The sequence below is a fragment of the Giraffa tippelskirchi genome, chromosome 5 (genome assembly GCF_054371585.1).
Source record: "Giraffa tippelskirchi isolate mGirTip1 chromosome 5, T2T-mGirTip1v1.2.pri, whole genome shotgun sequence".
NCBI classification, from domain to species: Eukaryota; Metazoa; Chordata; class Mammalia; order Artiodactyla; family Giraffidae; genus Giraffa; species Giraffa tippelskirchi.
Genome location: NC_137279.1, coordinates 109,840,275 through 109,856,514, shown reverse-complemented (window position 1 = coordinate 109,856,514; position 16,240 = coordinate 109,840,275). Strand labels below are relative to the sequence as shown.

The window sequence follows — 16,240 nt, the reverse complement described above, 5'->3', positions numbered from 1 at the left end:
CCATACATTGACATGAATCCACCATGGGTGTACATGTTTTCCCCTTCCAGAACCCCCCTTCCACCTCCCTCCCCATCCCATCCCTCCGGGATATCCCGGTGCACCAGCCCCGAGCACCCTGTATCATGCACTGAACCCGGACTGTCAATTTGTTTCACATATGACAATTTACATGCTTCCATGCCATTCTCCCATATCATCCCGCCCTCGCCCTCTCCCATAGAGTCCATAACACTGTTCTATCTATCTGTGTCTCTTTTGATGTCTCGCATACAGGGTTATCTTTACCAATTGACTAAATACCATATATATGTGTTAGTATACAGTATTGGTGTTTTTCTTTCTGGCTTACTTCACTCTGTATAATAGGCTCCAGTTTCATCCATCTCATTAGAACTGATTTGAATGTATTCTTTTTAATGGCTGAGTAATATTCCATTGTGTATATGTACCACAGCTTTCTTATCCATTCATCTGCTGATGGGCATCTAGGCTGCTTCCATGTCCTTGTTGTTTTACTATTATGTGACTAGAAAGATTCCTAAATGATAGCTAGCCAATACAATTTAAATCTGCAAAATGAACCCTGATATCAGAGACTAGTAGTTTCAAACAAAAGATTTCACCTTTTCTTAAGCCCCAGCATTAGTGAAAAACATAGCTAGAAAAAGAAATATAATATGATTATGAATTACCAGCAGGTGGAAGAAGTTGAGAGCAGATTTACCAGTCTAGAGAAATTAAGTTCTCCTTGGATTTACTTAAACTGGATTCTGTTTTATGTCAAAATTAACAACAACGATATGTTATCATACACGTTTCTGGCCACCCTAACATTACCTGGAGAGATCTAGTACAGTATTGACACTGTACAATGACAATATGATATAAATGATATAAAATGGTTAACAATAACAATATCACATTTTACTATTCTTTTTTTAATACAAATCCTACCTTCCTATCCATAGAAATTAACTTTTAAATAGCTCACATTCTAACTAAACACTTCAAATATAATTTAGAAAATGATGCTGTAGTGATTAAAAAAAAAACTCAGAGTTCTGCTTGAGAAGCAAAAAGACTAAGTTTTTTAAATAAAACTTTTATAGAAGTAAAGTTTCTAAAACCTTTATAAAATTATAAAATTCCCAGAGTTTGCAAACTTTTGTTAGATTTATTCCAAGGTGTTTTTATTACTCTTATAGATAGTAGTTATAAAAAATCATTTTCTATTAGTTGCTGGTGTATCAAGATATAACTTATTTAAATAATAGCTTTACTGAGATATAATTCACATATTATAAAACTTTAAACTTTATATTTCAGTGGTTTTCAGTATATTCACAAAACTATCAACTATCATCACTAATATCAAGCATTTTTATCACCCTTGAAAGAAACCCTGTATCCATTAGCAATTTTATTGCTAAATATTATTTTTTATGATATTGTAAATCAAATTTTTTTCTGAATTTCACTTTTGGATTTTTCATTGCTAATGTCTAGAAATTGATTTTTTGCAGCCTACAAATTCGCCAAACTCATTTATTAGTTCTAATAGGCTTACCTAAGTATGTGTGTGGATTTCTCAGGATTTTCTGTTTACAAGAGCATGTAATCTGTGATGGTTTTACATCTTTCTTTCATTGCCTAATTCCTTGGGTAAAACCTCCAGTACATGTGGTGAAAGCAGACATCCTCATCTTATTTCTGACCTTAGAAAGTTTTCAGTATTTTACCATTAAGTATGCAACTGAACTGAACTGATGCTGTTAGCTGTGGGGTTTTGTAGAAGCCCTTTATTAAGTTTGGGAAGTTTCCTTCTATTCCTAGGTGTTGAGTGTTTTTATCAAGAAGGATGTTCAGTTCAGTTCAGTCGCTCAGTCGTGTCTGATTCTTTGCAACCCCATGGACTGCAGCACCCCAGGTTTCCCTGTCCATCACCAACTCCCAGAGCTTGCTCAAACTCATGTCCATCGAGTTGGTGATACCATCCACCTATCTCATTCTCTGTTGTCCCCTTCTCCTCCTGCCTTCAATCTTTCCCAGCATCAGGGTCTTTTCCAATGAGTCAGTTCTTCACATCAGGTGGCCAAAGTATTGGAGCTTCAGCTTCAGTCCTTCAGCATCAGAAGGACATTGGATCGTGGCAAATGCTTTGTTATGTATCTATTAAGATGACCTTGTGGTTTGGGACCTTTATTCTATTAATACAGTGTGGTTTGACTGACTCTTTTAAATTTTGACCCACTTATGAATTCCTGCACTCCTGAGATAAGTCCCAGTTCGTCATGATATATAACCCATTTTAAATGTTGTTGGATTCTGTTTGCTCATATTTTGTTGAAGATTTTTATGTCCATATTTACAAGGGATGCGTAGTTTTCTCCTCTTGTGATGCCTGTCTGATTTTGGTTTCAGGGTAATTCTGGCTTCAAAGAAGTTGGGAGGTGTTCTGCCCTTTGGAACAGTTTATAAGAGTTGTGTTTGTTCTTTAAATGTTTCATAGAATTCACCAGTGAAGCCGTCTAGGCTTCAGGTTTTCTTTGTGGGTAGTTTTTTTTTTTTGATGATTATGTCAATATTTTTACTTTCTATAGGTATATGCAAATTGTCTATATCTAACTTGAGTCATTTAACAGTTTGTCTTTCTATAAATGTATTCATTTCATTTAGGTTATCTAATTTGTTGGTCTGCAATTGTTCGTAGTATCCCTTTGTAATTCCCTTTTTATTTCTGTAAGATTAATAGTGACATATGAAGAGTTGCTCGGTGGTAAAGAATCCATCTGCTAATGCAGGAGACACAGGTTCAATCCTTGGGTCAGGAAGATCCCGTGGAGAAGAGAATGGCAACCCACTTCAGCATTCTTGTCTGGGAAATCCCATGGACAGAGGAGCCTGGCAGGCTACAGTCGATGAAGTTGCAAGAGAGTCAGACATGACTTACAAGCTAAACAACAACAATACCATGAAGTGTTTCAACAAGTGTACTATTAGAGGGAACAGGCCTCACAAAACTGACCTCACTTCTAACACCATCTGCAAGTTTAGGCATTGGAGGTGGGGGTGTGTGGTGGGAGGTGGTTTCAAAATCAGGTTTGGCAATTTTACAGGACTCACAGAATTCACTGAAAGCTATTATACCCACAATTTATTACAGGGGAAAGGACACAGGTTGAAATTAGCCACAGAAAGAGATGCACAGGGTAGAGTTTGGGAGAGGTTCAAGTGTGGAGGTTTTGATCATCCTCTTTCCATGAAGTCATGGAAACATCACTTTCTCCCAGTCACAATGTGTGACAGTACAGAGTATTACCAACCAGGGAAGCTCACCTAAGCTTTTAGCTTTAATGGGACTTGATAACACACTGCCCACATGACTGCTGACTGTTCGTCTCCAGTCCTTACCAGAGGGTGGGTTAACTATTAAGCCTCCAGCTCTTTTGGAGATTGGAAAAAAGACAATATGGCTAAAAGGCCCAGCAAAGACACTCTTATCAGACAGGACTTTTCAGAGGGCTAGAGATCATAATCCAGTAGCCAAGGACAAAGGCCAAACCCTGTTTTTCATAAGGTTAATTCTTCACTATACATACTGTATCCTCTTGCATTTCTGAGTTCAGTAATTTGAGTCTTTTCTCTCTTTTCTTGGTTAGTCTGGCTAAAAGTTTGTCAATTTTATTGATTTTTATCAAATAATGAAACTTGGTTTTATTGACTTTTTCTTTTTGTACTTTCTAGTTTATTTCTGTTCTAATCTTTATTATTTCTTTCCCTGTTTGCTTGCATTTAATTTGCCCTTCTTCCCCCTCATTTCTTTTTTTTTCCCCCCTCATTTCTTAAGGTAAAAGTTTCAGTTATTAATTTGAGATTTTCTTTCTTTTTAAATATAGATGTATACAGCTATTGATTTCCTGCTGAGCACTGTTTTAGCTGTATTCCAGAACCATTGGTATTTTGTATTTGTTTTCATTCATCTCAATGTGTTTCCTAATTTTCTTTACAATTCATCCCTTGAACCACTGGTTGTTTAGGAATGTGTTGTCAATTTCCACATATTTGTTTATTTCACAAATTTTCTTTTGTTATTCATTTCTGATTTTATTTCATTATAATTAGAGAACATACTCAGTCCTTTCAAAGGTACTGAGACATGTTTTATGGCCTAATGGATGGTCTCTCCTGGAAAATGTTCCGTATGTTACTTGAGAAGAATGCGTATTCTGCTGTTGTTAGATAAAATATTCTATGGATGTTTATTAGATTTATTTGGTTTATACTCAGTATGTACTTGGTTGTTCAAGTCTTCTATTTCCTAGTTGATTTTCTGCCTAGTTATTTTATTGAAATTCTGTTGAAATCTTCAACTATTGTTACTGAATTGTCTATTTCTCTGTTTAATACTGTCAGCTTTTGCTTTATGTATTTTAGGGCTCTGTGGTTAAGTGTATGTATGTTTATAATTTGGAGAAGGAAATGGCAACCCACTCCAGTATTCTTGCCTGGAGAATCCCATGGACAGCGGAACCTGCCAGGCTACAGTCCATGGGGTCACAAAGAGTCGGACACGACTGAGTGACTAACAGCAACAATGACATGTTTATAATTGTTATATCTTCATAGTGGATTAACCTTTTACCATCATAAAATGTCCTTATTTATGGCTAGGTCTCTTAGGTTACTGTTTGCATGGCTCTTTCTCTCCCCCTCATCTGTATACTCTAAATCAGTCTGCCTTTGAATCTATAATGTGTCTTTTGTAGATAGCATAAGGTTTGATCCAATCTTCCAATCACTAGTTTTTGTCTGGAGTGTTTAATCTATTTACATTTAATTAATGATAAGGTAGGACTTGAGTCTGCTGTTTTACTATTTGTTTTTACTGTCTCATGTCTTTTTTGTTTTTCTAGTCCTCCATCACTACCTTCTTTTATGTTAGGTATATATTTTGAGTGTGCCTCTTTAATTACCTTGTTGTTTCTTTTATTATGCTTTTGGTTATTTTCTTAGTGGTTGTCCTGTGGATTACAATTAACATCTTAAAACAATCTAGTACGGTTTAATACCAATTTAATTGTAATAATGTACAAAAACTTTGCTCCTGTACAGTCTCCCCTTTCACACTATTGTCTTACAAATGACATCTTTATATAAGCCTATCAAAAGTTATATAATTATTGTTTTATAATTGGGTTGAAGACCAAAAAAAAAAAGAGTTTACAAGGAAAAAATATATTTATACTGTCTTACTGTATATTAACCAATGAAGTTACCGTTACTGGTGCACTTATTTTTTTTCCATGTGGATGCAAGTTATTGTGTAGTGTCCTTTCAATTCAGTCTGAAGGACACTCTTTGGTATTTCTTGTAGAGCAAGCTTGCTGGCAAGATATTCTCTCACTTTTTATCTGGGAATGTCCTAATTTCCCCTTCATTTTAAAAGATAGCTTTGCTGGATATAAAATTTTTGGTACATAGTCTTTTTCTTTTAGCACTTTGAATATTTTCTCCCATTGTCTTCTTGCTTCTATGGCCACTAAAGAAAAATTAGCTGTTAATCTTACTGAGAGGAGCTACCCCATGTCCAAGGTCAGGAGCTGCAGCCTTGAGGAGATATCCCACATGCAAGGTAAGGAGCAGCAGCTATGCTTTGCTGGAGCAGCCGCAAAGAGATACCCCACGTGTAAGGTAAGAGAAACCCAAGTAAGATGATAGGCACTGAGAGAGGGCATCAGAAGGCAGACAGACTGAAAACCACAATCACAGAAAACTAGCCAATCTGATCACATGGACCACAGCCTTGTTTAACTCAGTGAAACTAAGCCATGCCTTGTGGGGCCACCCAAGATGGACAGGTCATGGTGGAGAGGTCTGACATAATGTGGTCCACTGGAGAAGGGAATGGCAACCACTTCAGTATTCTTGCCTTGAGAACCCCATGAATAGTATGAAAAGGCAAAAAGATAGGACACTAAAAGATGAACTCCCCAGGTCGGTAGGTGCCCAATATGGAGATCAGTGGAGAAAAAACTCCAGAAAGAATGAAGGGATGGAGCCAAAGCAAAAACAACACCCAGTTGTGGATGTGACTGGTGATAGAAGCAAGGTCCAATGCTGTAAAGAGCAATATTGCATAGGAACCTGGAATGTTAGGTCCATGAATCAAGGCAAATTGGAAGTGGTCAAACAGGAGATGGCAAGAGTGAACACTGACATTCTAGGAATCAGCAAACTAAAATGGACTGGAATGGGTGTATTTAACTCAGATGACCATTATATCTACTAATGTGGGTGAGAATCCCTTAGAAGAAATGGAGTAGCCATCATAGTCAACAAAAGAATCCAAAATGCAGTACTTGGATGCAATCTCAAAAATGACAGAATGATCTCTGTTCATCTCCAAGGCAAACCATTCACTATCACGGTAATCCAAGTCTATATCCCAACCAGTAATGCTGAAGAATCTGAAGTTGAACGGTTCTATGAAGACCTACAAGACCTTTTAGAACTAACACCCTAAAAGATATCCTTTTCATTATAGAGGACAGGAATGAAAATGTAGGAAGTCAAGAAACACCTGGAGTAACAGGCAAATTTGGCCTTGGAGTACAGAATGAAGCAGGGCAAAGGCTAACAGTTTTGCCAAGAGAATGCACTGGTCATAGCAAACACCCTCTTTCAACAACACAAGAGAAGACTCTACACATGGACATCACCAGATAGCCAACACCAAAATCAGATTGATTATATTCTTTGCAGCCAAAGATGGAGAAGCTCTATACAGTCAACAAAAACAAGACCAGGAGCTGACTGTGGCTCAGACCATGAACTCCTGATTGCCAAATTCAGACTTGAAGAAAGTAGGGAAAACCACTAGACCATTCAGGTATGACCTAAATCAAATCCCTTATGGTTATACAGTGGAAGTGACAGATTCAAGGGATTAGGTCTGATAGACAGAGTCTCTGAAAAACTATGGATGGAGGTGCATGACACTATACAGGAGGCAGTGATCAACACCATCCCCAAGAAAATGAAATGCAAAAAAGCAAAATGGCTGTCTGAGGAGGCCTTACAAATAGCTAGGAAAAGAAGAGAAGCAAAAGGCAAAGGAGAAAAGGAAAGATATACCCATTTGAATGCAGAGTTCCAAAGAATAGCAAGGAGAGATAACAAAGCCTTCCTCAGTGATCAGTGCAAAGAAATAGAGGAAAACAATAGAATGGGAAAGACTAGAGATCTCTTCAAGAAAATTAAAGATACCAAGGGAACAGTTCATGCAAAGATGGGCTTAATAAAGGACAGAAATGGTATGGACCTAACAGAAGCAGAAGATATTAAGAAGAGGTGGCAAGAATACACAGAAGAACTGTACAAAAAAGATCTTCACGACCCAGATAATCACGATGGTGTGATCACTCACCTTGAGCCAGACATCCTGGAATGTGAAGTCAAGTGGGCCTTAGAAAGCATCACTACGAACAAAGCTAGTGGAGGTGATGGAATTCCAGTTGAGCTATTGCACATCCTCAAAGATGATGCTGTGAAAGTGCTGCACTCGATATGTCAGCAAATTTGGAAAACGCAGCAGTGGCCACGGGACTAGAAAAGGTCAGTTTTCGTTCCAAACCCAAAGAAAGGCAATGCCAAAGAATGTTCAAACTACTGCACAATTGCACTCATCTCACACGCTAGCAAAGTACTGCTCAAAATTCTCCAAGCCAGGCTTCAACAGTATGTGAACCGTGAACTTCCAGATGTTCAAGCTGGATTTAGAAAAGGCAGAGGAACCAGAGATCAAATTGCCAACATCCGGTGGATCACTGAAAAAGCTAGAGAGTTCCATAAAAACATCTACTTCTGCTTTATTGACTATGTTAGAGCCTTTGACTGTGTGGATCACAACAAACTGTGGAAAATTCTTCAAGGATTGGGAATACCAGACCACCTGACCTGCCTCCTGAGAAACCCCTATGCAGGTCAAGAAGCAACAGTTAGAACTGGACATGGAACAACGGACAGGGTTCCAAATCAGGAAAGGAGTATGTCAAGGCTGTATATTGTCACCCTGCTTGTTCAACTTATATGCAGAGTACATCATGAGAAATGCTGGGCTGCAAGAAGCACAAGCTGGAATCAAGATTGCTGGGAGAAATATCAATAACCTCAGATATGCAGATGACACCACCCCTATGGCAGAAAGCGAAGAAGAACTAAAGAGCCTCTTGATGAAAGTGAAAGAGGAGAGTGAAAAAGTTGGCTTAAAGCTCAACATTCAGAAAACTAAGACCTTGGTATCTGGTCCCATCACGTCATGGCAAATAGATGGGAAAACAATGGAAACAGTGGCTGACTTTATTTTTGGGGGCTCCAAAATCACTGCAGATGGTGATTGCCACCATGAAATTAAAAGACACTTACTCCTTGGAAGGAAATTTATGACCAACCTAGACAGCATATTTAAAAGCAGAGACATTACTTTGTCAACAAAGGTCTGTCTAGTCAAGGCTATGGTTTTTCCAGTAATCATGGATGGATGTGAGAGTTGGACTATAAAGCTGAGCACTGAAGAAATGAAGCTTTTGAACTGTGGTGTTGGAGAAGACTTTTGAGAGTCCCTTGGACTGCAAGAAGATCCAACCACTCCATCCTAAAGGAGATCAGTCCTGGGTGTTCACTGGAAGGACTGATGTTGAAGCTGAAACTTCAATACTTTGGCCACCTGATGCAAAGAGATGACTGATTTGAAAAGACCCTGATGCTGGGAAAGACTGAAGGCAGGAGCAGAAGGGGATGCAAAGGATGAGATGGTTGGATGCCATCACCGCCTCAATGGACATGAATTTGCGTAACCTCTGGGAGTTGGTGATGAACAGGGAGGCCTGGCGTGCTGCAGTTCATGGGTTCACAAAGAGTCGGACACGACTGAGTGACTGAACTGAATCTTATTGAGGCTTGGTTTGTAATGAGTTGCTTCTCTCTTATGGCTTTCAAGATTCTCTCTTTGTCTTTGTCTCTGAGGCTCTATTCATTTTTCATTTTTTTTTCCCCTTAGATTTGATAATTGACCAATGTTCAGGCTTACTGATTCTTCTGCCAGCTGAAGTCTGCTGTTGAGCCCCTCTTACAAATTTTTTCACTCAGTTACTTTATTTTCTGTCGGGAGCCGCGATAGGCATTACTGACAAAATGGAGGCACAGCCCCAACCCCCTCTCCTCATCCCGCAGGCTCGGTCCCAGGATGAAGGAGTTAGGTCTTGTGATTCTGACTTGTCCTTTCCTTCCTCCGGTTGATTTGGCTGGAAAGAATGTTATAATCCATAAAGTTAACTATTGACATTTGTTCAAGGATCCTTACAAAGAATGCTCCAGGATGAGCACATAGGCTGCAGCCTGAGATCATGGGAAACATTGTTATCTGAAACCTGCCTGTAAGGGGAATGTTTATGGCAAAAGAAGTTTGCTGAGTTTAGGGGTTAGGAATAATTAAGAATAGTTAGAAGCTAAAGGTTTAAGGTATGTTGTAGTGTTGGCATATTTTACTATAGCTTATGGAAACTAGGTATTTTAGAGATACTAATAGCTAAAAGCCTTTTTAGGAGATGATGAGCTTAAGTTACTAGGGGATAGCAGGATTTAAAGAGATAAGAAATAAACTGAGGAATGTAATATACAGCCCAGAGACAAACTTGAGTTACAATGTTATCACAAGGACACTTAAGAAGAAACTCTGAAGGACAACAATGATTTATGGAGACAGTAAATATGGGTGAGGGGAAACTGAAGATGTCATACCTCTGACCTAATGCTTTTGTAAAAGTATAAAAGAAAACCTGATGCTTAAAATAAACATGCAGCCCAGTGCTTTGAGCAAGAGACTGCATCATTTTCGTTCGCCGACCCCGTTCACCCCTTCAGGGCGTTTCCCTGGATGCCGGAGCTGGACTCTGGCAATTTTCAGCTCCAGAATTTCTATTTGACATTTTTGTTTTTAAATAACTAGTGTCTATTTGATGAGATGTTGTTCTCATCATTTCTTTTAGTTCTTTAGACATGGTTTTAATTCTTTGAAAAACTTTGTAATAGCTAATTTAAAGCCCTTGTCTGGTAAGTCCAAATGTCTAGGCTTCCCTGGGGATAGTTTCTATTTAATGACTTTTCTGTCTACAGACCATAGTTTTCTGTTGCTTTGAGTATCTCACATTTTTTGTTTGTTTGTTTTTGTTTTTGTTATTGTTGCAAACTGGACATTTAAAATAATACAATGTGGCAAGTGTGGCAATCTGATTTTGGATTCCCTTCCTCCCCATGGCTAGTTGTTATTGCTGTTTCTTATTCACGTTGACACTACTACTATTGCCCTTTGTTTAATGAATTTCCTAAATAAATTCTGTGAAGTTTGTATTTTTTGTCATATGTTACTATTGAAATCTTGCTTAGCTCAGTGATCAGCCAATGGTTGGACAAAAATTTTCTTTTTTTTTTTTTTTATAAATTTATTTATTTTAGTTGGGGGCTAATTACTTTACAATATTGTAATAGTTTTTGCCATACATTGACATGAATCAGCCATGGGTTTACATGTGTTCCCCTTCCTGGACCCCCCACCCACCTCCCTCCCAAAAATGCCTTGAATCAGTCAGTATATCTCCCAGGCTTCACCTAAGGGTATTATGTGTACGTTGGGGCATGCTTTCAATTATCCAGCAGGCAGCTTACAGTTCTGCCTTAGCCTTCAATTCCTGCTTGTATAGAGCTTCAAGGTCAGTCAGAGGAGGGAGATTCGGGCCTTCTCAGGTCTTTCCTAAGCATGGGCACAGTGTGTCCATGTGCACGACCTTCTAGTATCCTGGGAATAGGGCAGAGCTTTTCAAAGCCCACTGTGAACATCTCACTCCCCAGCTTTTGTTTTGAAGTGCTTGGTCAGCTTTTTGTTTGCCCCAATTGTTTTTGCAATTCAGGCAGCTGAGATGTTAAGTAATTGCCCCTGATTATTTTCAACAAATGTTCTGGGGAAAAAACTGTTTACACTGGGCAAGCTCTGAATCAGGTCAAAGGCAAGCTCTGTGAGTTAAGAGTTTCCATGAAACTGTCAGACATGTTGGATAATGATAATTCTCTAAGAAAGGGGCTTTTTGTGAGTTCCAAACAATTCTGTCCCCACAATGGTTACTACATTGATGATTTTCATGGCCCCTATGATTGTAAGGTTTTTTGTTTTCAGTTCTACTAGAGTTGAGGAGATGAGAACAGGAATAGATCATGTTAAAATACCACAAATCTTGGTGTTCTGAGGTTCAGTTGTTTCTTGATTATATTCTCTTTGGATTATTGCAAGCTTTGGGTTAATTTTGAGTTTTGAAAAGTGAGGTGTCTTTTTTTTTTTTGCCAATGTTCTTATTGCTTTTATGAAAGAGCAAAGTTTCCGAGGACCTTACTTTACCATTCCAGAAGCAATTCCACTACAGTTGATTTTTGTATATAGTAAACCCACTCCAGTATGGCTCAATGGGTAGAGTCCACCTGCAATGCAGGAGACACAGGAGATGCAGTTTCAATCCCTGGGTCAAGAAGATCCCCTGCAGGAGGAAATGGCAACTCATTCCAGTATTCTTGCCTAAAAAAATTCCATGGACAGAGGAGCCTGGTGGGCTACAGTCCAAAGGGTCACAAAGAATTGGACATGACTGAGCTACTAAGAAGTCCCCCTTTATCTGAAGTTTTGCTTTCTGCAGTTTTAGTTGCTCATTGTCAAACTGTACTCTGAAAACATTAAATAGAAAACTCCAGAAATAAATGACTTAATAAGCTTTAAATTGCATGCTATTCTGAGTAGCATGATAAATCTCACACCATCCCACTACTTCTTGCCTGGGATGTGCATCACTTTTGTGCCAGCAGCTCCACATTGTATGTGCTACCAGCTCATTAGTCATTTAGTAGCTGTCTCAGTTTTCAGATTGTCATAGCATGGCAATGCTTGTGCTTAAATAACCTTAATTTTATTTATTAAGTAAAATTATGTAATTAGTGTCTCATCATCAAGAAAAGTATTTACTCCAAAGTTTGCCAAATATATTATCAGATTTGGGAAGTTTCATTCCTAGCTCATTAAGAACTTACTTTAAATCCAGTGACCACTGAATTCAGATATTTTTCTCCCATAATACCTTCACAAGGCATTTCTTCTTTTATCTATACAAATAGTGAGTAACGTTTATAGATTTTTTTTTACATGTTAAGCCACCCCTTGCATCCCTAGAATATGCCCAACTTGGTCACAATATACCTCTTTTTTAAAAGTATGTATTTTAAATTGTTTTGTTTGGATTTTTAAAAAATGTGTCCATGAAGGATTTGGAAATATAATTTTCCCTTCTCATATTGTCCTTTTCTGACTTAAATATCAATTTTATATTAGAGTCATAAAGTAAGTTAGGAGATGTTTCCTTTTTTCCTCCTCTCAGAGAGAGATTATAAAAGATTGGAATGATCTACTCCTTTTAAGTTTGGTAGAATTTACTGGTAATACTATTTGGGCCCTCTATTTTTTGGGGGGAGATTTCAAGTCTTATCTTCAATTTTCTCAACAATTATAGGTCTATTCATTCCTTCAGCTGCATTTTGAGTTTATCTTTTTAGGATTTTTTTTTATGGCTTCTTCCATTTTGCCAAAGTTTTCAAATTACTGGCATAGAATTTTTATATTTTAATCTCTTTATGGATATAGCTCTATCCTCTTTATCACTGATTCTTGTGTCTTCTTTTGCCACTTTAATCTCAGGAATTTATCTATTTTATAAGTTATCTTCAAAGAACATTCTCACAAGAACCTCTCTGTCCTGAACAGGTTTTTCCTCTAACTGCAGTATACCCATAAAAAAAAAAAAAATTTATCGGTTTATCAATATTTTATTGTACTTTCCCCTTATTTCATTGATTTGTTATGATTTTTACCATCATTTGTATTCTCCATATTTGGAGAATTTATTCTATTCCATTACTTATTTATTTATTTGTGGCTACACTGAATCTTCATTGCTGCACATGGGATTTCTCTAGTTGCAACAAGTAGGAGCTACTCTCTAGTTCTGGTGCTTGGGCTTCTCATTGCAATGGCTTCTCCTGTTGCAGAGCACAGGCTCTAGAGTGCGAAGGCTTCAGTAATTGTGACACATGGGCTCAGTAGTTGTGTGGCACAGGCTTAGTTGCCCTGTAGCATGTGGAATCTTTCCAGACCAGGAATTGAACTCCTGTCCCTTATACTGGATGGTGGATTCTTTACCACTGGACCACCAGAGAAGTCCTATTTGATTCCTTTTCAAACATAAAGGCCACTTAACTGACTAATTTTTAGACTGATTTTTTTTCTAATATGAGCATTTAAAACTACAAATTTCCCTTTAGTACTTTTTTTTGCATACTATATAGTTTTATATACAGTACTCTTACTATTGTTTGTTCTAAGTGTTTAAAACATTTCCATTGTTAACCACCCCTCCCTTCCAAAAAAAAAAAAACAGAGACTTCCCTGGCAGTCCACTGGATAAGACTCTGCTACCAATGCAGGGGGCATAGATTCAATCCCTGGTCGGCGAACTAAGATCCTGCATGCCATGTGGCATGGCCAAAAGTAAATAAATAAAATTAAAATGTCCATTGTGATTTCTTCTTTGACCCAAAGAAGGGGTGTTTAGCTTAATTGGCTTGTACTTAACAACACTCTGGTGAGATGATATGGTTGGTACAATTCAGTTTTTTGATATAAGATTGGCATTTACGGACTGATATATTAATTTTTGAAAATATTTCATGTATGCTTAAAAAGAATATACATTTTCTAGCTGTTGGGTTGAACTGTTCGTTGAATTAAACTTTTTAAAAATTTTCTAAATCTGCTTTTTCTATTTTCTGCTTCATCTATTAACAACTGAAGAGAAGTATGTTGAAATCTCCTAATGATGATGAGTTTCTCAATTTTTCTATGTTGTGCTTTTGTGTTTACAAGCTTAGTTGGCTGATTTTAATCTCTGAGAAACCTGAGGGCCTAAACTGAGGACACTTTCTTCCACAAAGTGGGAGAGCAAATATTTTTCTGGAAGAATCTCCCAGAAGCTAGGAACATTATGGACCTGGATGATTTTAGCCAGGATTCCTGGCTTAACATGGAAGCTATAGTTAGTTTTCTTTTGCTGCTGGTCCCACGCTTACATTCCAATTACTGGCCCAAGTATGCAAAAAGCACAACCCTATGAAGTTAAGTACTATTACTATTCCTAAATTAGAGCTGAGCAAACTGAGGAACAGAAAGGTTAGGACACCTCAGGACACGGCATTCCAACCTAATCAGAATAGCTCCCAAGTTTGTGCTCTTAACTACTAGACCATGTTAGCTCTTACTGTTGTCAGTCTCTCCACACCAAAAAAAAAAAAAAAAGGCTGCATGAAAATGGGGGCTTTTTATAGTGATATAGCTCTAGTCCTTTGGCATATAATAATAATAACTCAACAAATATTTGATAAACAAATAAAAGAGGAGGCCAATATAGCCAGAAGAGAAAATGAACACTTAAACATGAACTACACACAAGCTGCCCTAAATAAACACTGCAAACTCAGAGCATATATATTCCAGTGGTTTTCTTATCACCTATGTGCTGACTCAATCGCCTAGTCCCAGCTAGGGAGTCCAAAATCCTGGAGTCATCTTTCTCTCGTGTGCCTTCATGCCCCATATTTTATCAATCTGAATAGCTCTAAATTTGTCCACCTCTCCTCACTGCCACCACACCTTAGATCAGGTCACCATCTCCCATGGGTTAACACAATAACCTAATTGGTTTCCCTACTTTCCACCTTTCGGTCTCCCCTTTTCATTCTCCACACTGCAATCCAAGTGATCTTCTGAAAGTAAAGTCTGGTCATTTTGCTTTTTAAACAATTATCCTGTGGCTCCAGATACACTACCCTTGGAATAATTTGTTAAAGCACTCAAAACCTGTTCTAATCTCACCCTTGTTTCCCTCTTCAACTTAATCTCTTCCTGATTTCCACTATACCCTATGCTCCAGCCTTAATAAGTACTTGAACTTCTTCAAAGTGCCATCTTCTCTCATTCTCTGCCTTTCACACATTTCTGTTTCCCTGTGCCTAGTTCTGGTTCTCCCATTACTTTGTTGTTGTTTAATCTTAAAGTCATGTCCAACACTTTTGCAGTCCCCCATGGATTGCAGCCTGCCAAGCTCCTCCGTCCATGGGATTTCCCAGGCAAGAATACTGAAGTGGGTTGCCATTTCCTTCTCCAGGGGATCTTCCCGACCCAGAGATCAAACCTGTGTCTCCTGCATTGCAGGCAGATGCTTTACTGCTGAGCCACCAGGGAAGACCCTTCCATCGCTTGGCTAACTGCTACTTGTCTTTCGGGTCCCGTTTTTCCTGAAATGCCAGAGACAGGTTTGTCATCTCTGCTATGTGCACACACAGTACCCCAGTCTTAGTTCTATCACAACACCTCTGTTGTGGTATAATCTGTCTGCCTATCTCTCCCACTAAATGCTGTATGCTCTTGTGAACAAACACCATTATCTACTGTGTTCAGCCATACACTTTCATTATCTAGAATAGGTTCTGACAGATACAAGGCAATTATATTATTTGGAAAATTAAATGAAGCCCCATTTTATTGGTGAAGATGTGCTTAAAGTTGTTAAATGGTAAGAGCACATATCCAAATTCAGGTGAGTCTGGTTCCAAAACACATGTACTTTATATTGTACAGACCCCCTTTAAAAGGGGAAAGATAAAAATTCTTCTGATCATTGGGTTGATAAAATTATCTTATTTGTAATGCTACTAACATTGTAATGCCATTACTATATTAGATATAGTACTACCAAACAATCACTATAAACAAACATTAATTTATAATTATATAGTTGTAATTTATAACTATAAATGAATGCTGTGATCGTATTAGGGCTATAACAGTGAATATGCTTATCCTATTACATACTTTTTTTTCTACTTAAACTAATACTGAATTTGTTTTTACAGTGATTATGCCATAAAATCATCTGGTCTATGTTTACCTAAACCTATCATCTAAACATTAAGTATTCTTCCATATTCTTCACTAGCCTGTGTCTTTAAATCCATCCTAGTTTGTGTCTGCATTAATTTTAATCAAATACAAATACAAAGTACTTTCCTTTTAAAAGAATGGTCCTCCTCAATA

At 37.9% G+C, this 16,240-nt stretch overlaps 1 protein-coding gene across 5 annotated transcripts in view; it reads right to left on the bottom strand.

The window, feature by feature from the left end:
• The window catches only part of LOC145507278 (monocarboxylate transporter 1-like), a 35,652-nt gene that overhangs the window by 11,994 nt on the left and 7,418 nt on the right, over positions 1-16,240 (bottom strand). Inside the window, exons 3-4 of one of the 5 annotated variants that reach the window (XM_081493507.1) lie at positions 15,339-15,441; positions 13,534-13,613 (exon numbers count right to left, since the gene is read on the bottom strand). The exons of 2 other annotated variants lie outside the window; for them this stretch is intronic. The gene's annotated coding sequence lies outside the window, so the exon portion shown is untranslated. Of the gene's footprint in view, positions 1-352; positions 573-13,533; positions 13,614-15,338; positions 15,442-16,240 lie in introns of those variants that run through there. 2 more of the 5 variants (XM_081493510.1, XM_081493511.1) reach the window with 2 other exon arrangements.